The sequence below is a fragment of the Cynocephalus volans genome, chromosome 16, assembly GCF_027409185.1.
Source record: "Cynocephalus volans isolate mCynVol1 chromosome 16, mCynVol1.pri, whole genome shotgun sequence".
NCBI lineage: Eukaryota > Metazoa > Chordata > Mammalia > Dermoptera > Cynocephalidae > Cynocephalus > Cynocephalus volans.
Window position 1 is genome coordinate 10,506,564 of NC_084475.1, and position 9,236 is coordinate 10,515,799.

Consider the following 9,236-nt stretch of genomic DNA (forward strand, 5'->3'; position numbering starts at 1 on the left):
GCACAAAGTTAAGATACCCTGCATTAAACAATCATAAATCATTCTGGTGTAAAATGGATTTTCTAAGGAGAAATCCAGTACACTTTGGACAGTAAAGGGAAGATGATAAAAGATTATTATTCCCCAGTAGAATATTATTTCCTCTGGATTTTGATACCCAATCTGCAGCACAATCTCTTTCCAAGGCCTCCAATGTACTAGCCACTTCTTGCTCATCTAATCCATGATTTCATCAACAAAATGAACCAGTGTCATGTTACATGAGATGTCCAGCTAATTCAACTCTCTTTGGAATATACGAATATTAACAAAGGGTAGGAAAACCCTAAATCTAACCTTAGGGCAGGATTGAAATGCATACTTTTGTCCATTCCACATTAATGCAAAATGCTTCCGATTGGAATGGAAAAGAAGTCAAATGACTTGAAGGCAAGTGGTTGAATACCACCTAACAGAAACTGTTCTTAGTCTCTTAGGAAGATAGCACATCTGGTTAAGCTGCTCAACTAGAGCTACTAGTTGGATGAGTTTGCAGTAGATAAATGTCCTCCTCCAGAATCTGATTTTTGCAGTGGCAAGATTAGTATATTAAAATGGAAATATGATAAAGATCTCTCCCCCACCCCATTCCTTGCATCTTTAGGTCTTTTAAGGGTGGCATTCAATTCCCTCCCCTTCCACTCTCTCAAAATGGTTTTCATCTTCTGTCTTGGCCAAGGGAGGGCAGTTTCCCCACTCTATTGGGTTGAACAGCATCTTCCAAAAATTCATATCCTTCCTGGAACCTCAGAATGTGGCCTTATTTGCAAAGAGGGTCTTTGCAGATGTAATTAGTTAAGATGAGGTCATATTGGAGTCCTAAATCTAAAATGACTGGCAATTTTAGAAGAAAAGAGACACCAAGACAGATGAACAGGGAAGATGAACATGTGATGAAATTAGAGTTAGGCAGCTGCAAGATAAGGAACGTCGAGGACTTCCAGCAACCTCAAGAAGCTAGGAAAGAGGTACGGAACTGATTCTCCCTCTGAGTCCTCAAAAAGGAATCAACTCTACCAACACCTTGATTTTGGACTTCTGGCCTCCAGAACTGTGAGAATAAATTTCTGTTATTTTAAGCCGTTCAATTTGTGTTACATTGCTACAGCAGCCTTAGAAAATAAATATACCCACTATGACAGTTCTTTTACCAGAAACACAGAGGTCCAGCTGTTTGCCCCGTTTCAAAAACAAACTGCTTAAAAGTCAAATGTTGGTGAATTTATTCAGGAATACCAGTGACCTGAGAAGAGATGTTAGGCTAACCCATATGTCTGGTAAACTTGAAGGAGAAAGGCCAGGCTAAAGCCACCTCGAAGACTCAGGTTTACTGAGGGGTTTGTAAAGAGGAGGCTGAGGGAATGTAACGTGGGAAAATGAAAAGCAGGAGTGAGGGGCACGTGAGGAGTGAGGGGCACTTGAGCAGTGAGGGCTTCATGCAAGGTCTCAGGCACAAAGTCTCGCCAAGACTCCATCTGGTTTTTGCTCCCACCTTTGTTGTTATCTCAGGGTCTGGGTAGTACGTGCAAGTCTGCAGCTTCAGGCTGACTGAAAAACAACTTTACATTTATGTAAATAAAGTCATCTTGCTCCATAACCAAGGTTCAAAATATCAAATAACCGTGAGAAGAGAGGGAACTCTGAGAAACGCATGCCAAGAAAAACACTGTGTCCTTTTAAAATCTTTTGGAGCTCATGCAGTTTTAGGCTCCAACATGGCTTCATAGTCCTGCTCACTCTGACAGTTCTTACCCCACAGGCCGAGGAACCAGTGCAGGAGGTGTGCCAACTGCCACGTATGTCTATTCCAATTACGAATTCAAGAATCAGAGACATGAACACCAGATGGGTCTAAAGACTGGTGAACTCACTATGGACTGGATCTAGACTAGGATTTTAGTTACTACCTGGCCTTCAATTCCCCCCACTCTGACAGGGGAACATGATGATGCTTTGGGTCTCTGGGTCTGTGTCAACTTTGACTCTGTGTCCAACAAACCTTGCAGTATTTGGCCATTCTACCTTCTCCGTACAAGTATAGTTCCCTGAGTTAATGGCCATAGATTCCTTTGGAAGAGGTCTGGGAGACTAGATACCACATATACTTGCCATGATATTACAGGGTCCCTCTTCCTAGGGACCCAACTCCTCTTTATTTCAATGGCTTGTGGATACAAATATAACCGGCTCAGATCCAGAAACTGGACAAGGGATCATGACCTTTTACTGAGGCAACAGCTCTCGACCTGCTGATGACCCATCACTGATTTGATTGTAAAGACTGAGTGCTACCCCTATGGATGCCCCATTCATCTGGCCCCTCAGGATGCAGTGTTCTACTGCATTAACTATCTCCATGACTCCGCAGGTCACTGTCCCCACCCCCCACAATGAAGCTGCTGTCAAAGATAAATACAGTCTGATATTAAAGCAGTGAAACCGATTTTATTTGGTAACTACTGACCCCTACTGTCAGTAGTTTCTTTTCCATTTGTGCAGAGACCTGGGTGTTTTTAAGGGAGAATGAGGAAAGGGGGATTGAGGGAACTCAGTCAGAGAAGTGAGAAAGTACAAAGCGTTGGTCAGTATAAATATGATTAGGCTGTGTCTGTTAGCTGGCGATTATTGAAGTTAGGATTTTATCCTTGAACAGAGTCTGGGAAACAGAGGCCTTATCCTTCTTGATGATTACATTTAAAAAGAATGGCTCTCGGGTCTGTGAAAGAGAAGCTTGTGAGTTGCAAGAGATACATATTTACAACTGTAATCCCTTTAGTAAATGCTCTAAGAAAGGGAGATCAGGGGCTTATCATCAGGTGTTGGTTAGAATAAATATTAATTTTTCCTGGAAGCATTGAGCTTTCTCAGACAGGCTTTTTAACGCGGGTGGTGATGAGCGGTGGGTGCGGGGGAAACTGGGGTTCTCCTAGGGACAAAACCTTACACTGCTAGAAGCCATGCTAGATTATGGTCAAGTCTCTTGGTGCCAGGGTTTGGATGGAGTTGTTGTGTGCCAACAGTTCTGCAGTTCACACTGCTCATTACAATAATTGTATCTATGTGGATGCTGTGGTCTCTGATTGTTAACTGCTGCCACCTAGCCTTAGGATTTTATTATCTCCATTGCTCTCCATGAGTCCAGTACTGTAATGGCGTTACTTACCATCAACTCATAGGACAGCCACCACTAACTTTGGAGAGATGTTGGTGCACCCCTCATTAGTACATTCCTTACTACTTTGAATTTAGTCATCTACTGTGTTTTGCAGCCTCATATAGCATACCCACTCAAGCATGCCTGATTTTCTGTCTTTTCACCTTTTTTCCATCATGTAACATGGCTTTTCAACATTTATACATGGCATCACGTGGGTCATTTCTTCTTCCATGCTTCTAGGAACCATCTTAGCAGTGTGTTCATACTACCTCCTGGGGTTCTTGTCAGGGTGTTAAAAATCCTGCATGCCAGAAGAATGCTTGTCCAGCTATGACAAAGGCTACTGTGACGCTAAAGCTGATGCCGCATATCTTGCTCACAGCACCAATTGTCTAGCTCTTAATCCTGTTCATGATGCCAGTTGTAAAGCTAGGCGACCATGCTAGTTGTCGTGGCTCTTTTATCTGCAGGTAATCCTGCACCAACTGGGCTGATGGTTGAACTAGGGCTGGGTCTGGAGCTCCCAGACCCCTCAAGCCCATTCACAGACTGGGTCACAAACCCTTCACATGCCAGGCTGGGTCACCAGACCCCCTCACACAGTACTATGAGCTAGGTAACTGGCCACACAGTCCTTGGAAGCTGCAGGTCTAGAAAAACATGGCTGTGCAGGGTGGGTGCCTGAGGCGGTAAACACCAGCCAAAGTGGCGCCGTGCAGGCGCGCTTACTCCATCCACACACACAGTGTTTACCAAACGACCCTGAACCAGCTCCGAGGCAAAGGGAGCCTGACCAAATTGTTCCATTTTCCCAACAGTACTCCTGAATAAATAAACTGATATCCTACTTTATGTTCTGTACCACTTGATCAAGCACCCTTGGAATCCAGTCCCATGAATATTCTCCTAGCTCCTGTGGATAGATGTGGCTAGGTCCTGCAGCTCTTATGTGGTACAGTCCCTTTCTTCCTTCAGCAAGACCACACAACTTGGGCCAAGTTACTTTACGACTACCCTTGTTATTGGTCTAAAGGCCAGGAAGAGAGGTAGGAGCAAATCCTGGAATGGGGCTTGTATTAATTTCCTAAGGCTGCCCTATGGAGTTGAAAGATGAGGCTTGTTTTCTGGTAGCATTCTCAGTAGCTGGAGAAATAAGTTCTTTATTCCCAAATAGGAATATAGGTGGTTCATTACAGCATCCACTAGAGCCAGCATCAATGGGCCATTGGAAGTGGAGGGTTTGGAGTGGCCAACTCAATTTCCAAATTAGAACACTCTTCTGTTGGTACGGTGAAATACAATTTCTTTAGTAAACAGTACCATATGGGGAGATTTTAGTGGTCTGTTTTCTGATTCTGTGACGTATTAACTTGTTTCTACAGGACTCTTCAACTGCCTGCTTTATTCTTCTGCATTATTAACCCTCCAAGGGATGGTTCCCCTTTCAAAGTTGTCTTCCTCTTTCCTAGCAGTGCTTTCTCAAGAAAGCCATCTGGTCTTGTGGAGTTTACAATTTCCTGCTTTTCAGTTATCCAGTAGCTAATACTTTGGTCCACTGGGTCTCGGATCTGTTCCCAGAATTTGATTACTCTGGGTAGTACTCTTGCCTTCTGGCAGTGTACCTCAGTTAATGCTATCTATATTTCATTATTGTGAGGACCTTGTACTTTTTACTCTATTCCTTGACTGTCAGCTTAAAAGCAAGTTCCAAAATTAACACTGCTTCCAATGCTTACTTCCTCTGCCTAATGGACATCTCCAAGTGGACATCTAACAAGCTTCTCAAACTTAAAACATCCCAAACTGAATTCTTGATCTTTCCCCCAATCCTCAAACCTGAACTTCCATGGTCTTCTTCATCCACTTGATGATACTAGTAGAAGATGGGGTCAGAGATGATAATCGCTGACAATCCTACTCTTCCAATAGCTCAAACAAAACAAAGCCAAACAAAACAAATACAAAAACACAACTCGGAGTCAACTCTTTCTCCCACATTCCATATCCTATAATCTCTACCTTCAAAACATTCAGAATTTGACCAATTCTTACCACTTCTCTGATTCACCTCATCATTTCCTACCTAATCAAATGCTGTAGCCTCACAAATCTCCCTTACTCTGCCCCCTTGCATCCCATTTATTTTCAACACAACAGCTAAATTGTTCCTGTTCATATATGTCAGATGACATCACACTTCTACTCAGAACCCGCTGATGACTTTGGATCTCTCTTAAAGTCCATAAAATGTCCACGAGGGCCCCTTTGGTATCTCTCTGACCCTACCTTTTATGAGTGTTCCCCCTTTATCAATTTGCTCAACCCTCACTGGTCCTGTTTTTCTCTCGAATGTGCCACACACACTCTGCCTCAGGGCCTTTGTATTTGCTGTTCCCTCTGCCTATCACACTCTTTCACCAGCTCACTCCGACTCCTAGAGTCCTCCATCTCCCTTTTTTCCCCCCACCATCTAACATTATATATTTTATTTAGGTAGGCAGTTTGTTTCTCTCTACTATAATAAAACCTCAGTGAGGTCTGAGATTTTTGTTTATTGTTTTCATAATGTATATCCCTATTGCTTAAACAGTGGCAATTCATAACAGGCATATAATAAAATAATTGTGAACAGATGAATGATATGAAGAGTGATCTTTGTTTGAACCTTAAAGACTTTGGGCACTATCATAGATGTCTCTCAAGGACTACCACTTGCCTTGATTTGGGGAAGGTAAATTCTAAAGCCTGCATAATTAGTGCTTATAGTCACCCCTTTTAGGCTGTATTTCTTTAGCCAGCCATATAAAAGCTGTATCTGCATATATTTGAAGACCAGAACTTCTATTTTTGGCTTTGCAGAAAGATTTATTCTTCCCTTCGACAGCAAAAGAGAAGGATGACTTACTTTTTACTTTTGACTACTTTTAAATTTGGAACTATGTTACACCTATTTATTAAAGAATTAAAGCATGAAGATAATATCTTAAAAAATTAACAGATAACATTAGAACTTAGGGTTTTTTTTTTTTTTACCAATTTGTAAAGCATGACCAAAAATCATTTTAATCTTACTCAATCACAAACTTGATTTCATATACATTAATGTGTGAGCATCTGAATGAAGTCAACAGAAAACAAGTATTAACTACATAATAATTACACAATAATATCAATCATATGGCCAACAAAATGACTACTCAATACATACTAGCAATTAACATCTTTTCTACAAGTATGTGCCAGAGATATATCAATATTAGATAAGGTGATCCAAAACAATAATGGTATCATTCTGTCAATAAATGACCACAGCATTGTGGTTAAAGACATTTATAAGAATTACAAAACAGAAAAGTAAAATTGCAGCCTGGTGAGGGATTCATTTAGCTAGTCTTTAATTAAGAAGGTTACACCATAGTTTTAACACAAAACTTGGAAATTCCCATTATGAGTTTAGATAAACATTAATAGTAAAACTTAAGCATTATCTTTTTTTAGGGGAAAATACTGGGTTGCAATAACCTGAAACAGACTGGGTTAGGTCATAGCTGAAAGCCCCCAAATCAAAGTTTGAACATACAAGAAAAGCCACTTCAACAATTGCCAGCTTAGTCCTGGAAGGTAGATCCAGGTTTAATGCTTATATTAATTTGCTTTCCAAATAGCCCTTGATCAGTCCTCATCATTAACTGAAAAACCTAATTAGCAACCACCTCTTGGTCTCAAGTTATCAAAGGAATATACCTTGGTGGCCTGAGGCTGCTCTTTAAATGGCAAATGTGTAATCCTAGGAAGGTGTTTGTGTAGACATGGTGAAAAAATTACTTTGAATTATTATATTGATACTGTATTAATACAAGAATCCTGTACTTAGGCAAATGTGGTAGGAAGCCTTATAATCAGGTAGTTTTGTATGATATCTATTTCTAAATGCTTGAAATTGTTGAGAAATTGATTTGCTTAATTTAAAAAGGCAATCGTCAGCAGCGGGATGGCCACAAGTGAAGCTAGAGCCCCGCTGTCAGCGCCTCAGGGAGTGTAAGACTGCGACGGGTCTGCAGGAGGAGCAATGCTGCAGACTGACCCGCGAGTGGCTGGGGCAGGACGTAACCGTGCTGCACGTGAAGCTCACCGAGAGAGAAGGCGATCGGAGCTCTGCTAGAGACTTATTAGAGCCATAAGAATTTAATTCCTTTTCAACCTTCAATTCAACTCCAAGAGCTCTAAGGGCTTGTCAGAATTCCCGAAAATGATCCCCTCAATGAAGTGTATAACTTTAACTTGTGTTTGTCAAATGTGGGCAAAGACAATCCTCAGGGCAAGCATTGACTGCATTCAGCAAATGTTGTCCAGCTCTGGAGCCACCCAGCTCAACTGCCAGGTGAAATCCCCCCCCTCCCCCCCGGTCGGTATAGGGATTTACCTGGGACTTATAAAAGCTAAAATAACAGTGTGTGCAACAAACGACTTATGTCAGATGACACAAGAAAGAATAACCCAGGCAGCAGAGGAATCCCGCAACTGATGCACAAGTTATCAGACACACGGCGACAGAAGTATTTCCAAGCGACCACATAGGGACAGGGTGATTCACTTGCACTGAAGCCCTGAGAGAAACCTGAGCTGTTTGCGCGACTCCAGAAAGATGGCGTCAATCAACAAGACAAAGAACTGCCTGGGAGCAATTCTGCAACAGGTAGCCAATCTGAATCCTAAGGGCCTCTCACATATTCTGAAGGATAGTTTTTAAAGAGTTTCAAAGAGACGGGCCCGGATACAATGAAATAGACAGAGGGTCTTTGGAGTCTGTGCTCTTTAGAAAACTTAATCCATCTTAGAATGTTGCCAGCACCTGCCGTTCAGAATCTCCTGTATGTTCTAGTAAAGAAGCTGCATCTTCTCCTCAGAAACAGCTTTTGGATTCAGATTTCATTGATCCTTTAATGATAAAAAAAAAAAAGCTCAAATATCTCACCTGACAGTACTGCCAACATTACATTGTCATCTGAATCCCATCAGTGAAAAATCTCCTGCAGCAGCCACCATCCCCACCCACCTACCCACCGTTGCCATTCAACCCACCTGCCCATCTCAAATCCTCCTCAGACTGTAAACTCTAACCTCAATTCCCCTACAACTCCAGAAGGCCAGGGGACTCAAGACCTACCTGTTGACACTTTTAGTCAAAACGGTAGTATCTATGAGAATCAGCAAGACAAATGTACCTCTAGGACTTCTCTGGAAACCTTACACCCTGGAAACCTACTAAAGTGTCCAAAGGCTATAGAAGAAAACCATTCAAAGCCTCACAAGAAATCCAAAAAGATGTCTAAAAAACACAAGGACCAAATAAAAAAGCACGATATTGAAACTATTGAGGAAAAGGAGGGGAACCCTAAAAAAGAAGAGGAAATTGCCAAGTTAAATTAACTCCAGTCCAAATTCCAGCGAAGGAGCTCATAGAGCCTTCTTCAGCAACTGAACTCCCAGATCGTTTGATAAAATACATAGCTATCATCTCCGGTGAGCAACACAAGAATTGCAAGGATGACTTTAAAGTTTAGTATGCTAAATACAAGGTTTTGCATGCCAGGATGGAGACTGTAGCTAGAAGATTTATCAAACTGGACACACAACGAAAGCACCTTTTTCTCCAGGCTTAAAAAAGTACCAGGATGTTCATGAAGAAGTCTCACAAGAATATCAGAAGATCAAGAAGTCTAGTCCCAATTACCATAAAGAAAAATACAGATGCCAGTGTCTTCATAACAGAGTGGCTCACATCAAAAGACTAAAGGCAAATTTGACCAAAAGCAAACAAAGTAATGGCACTAGAATTCTGTTTGGACCAGAAGATGTGAATAACTTAAGCTTATTTATTTAAAACTCCAAGTGAGTTGCTCTTGACTTGAAAAAGATGAAACTTTGCCGTTGAAAGTTTCAGTATTAGTAAATTTGAACTAAAAAATTAGTAAAATTTTTTCCATTTTATTTTGCTTCCTTGCATTTTCTAAGCTAATTTTTCCAGTTCTTTTGTTTC

The 9,236-nt window shown here is 41.3% G+C and overlaps 1 pseudogene; it reads left to right on the plus strand.

Annotated features, from left to right (window-relative positions):
* The first annotated feature begins 839 nt into the window (after window positions 1-839).
* Window positions 840-9,031, plus strand: LOC134364444 (RNA polymerase II elongation factor ELL2-like; annotated as a pseudogene).
* The last annotated feature ends 205 nt before the right edge of the window (window positions 9,032-9,236 follow it).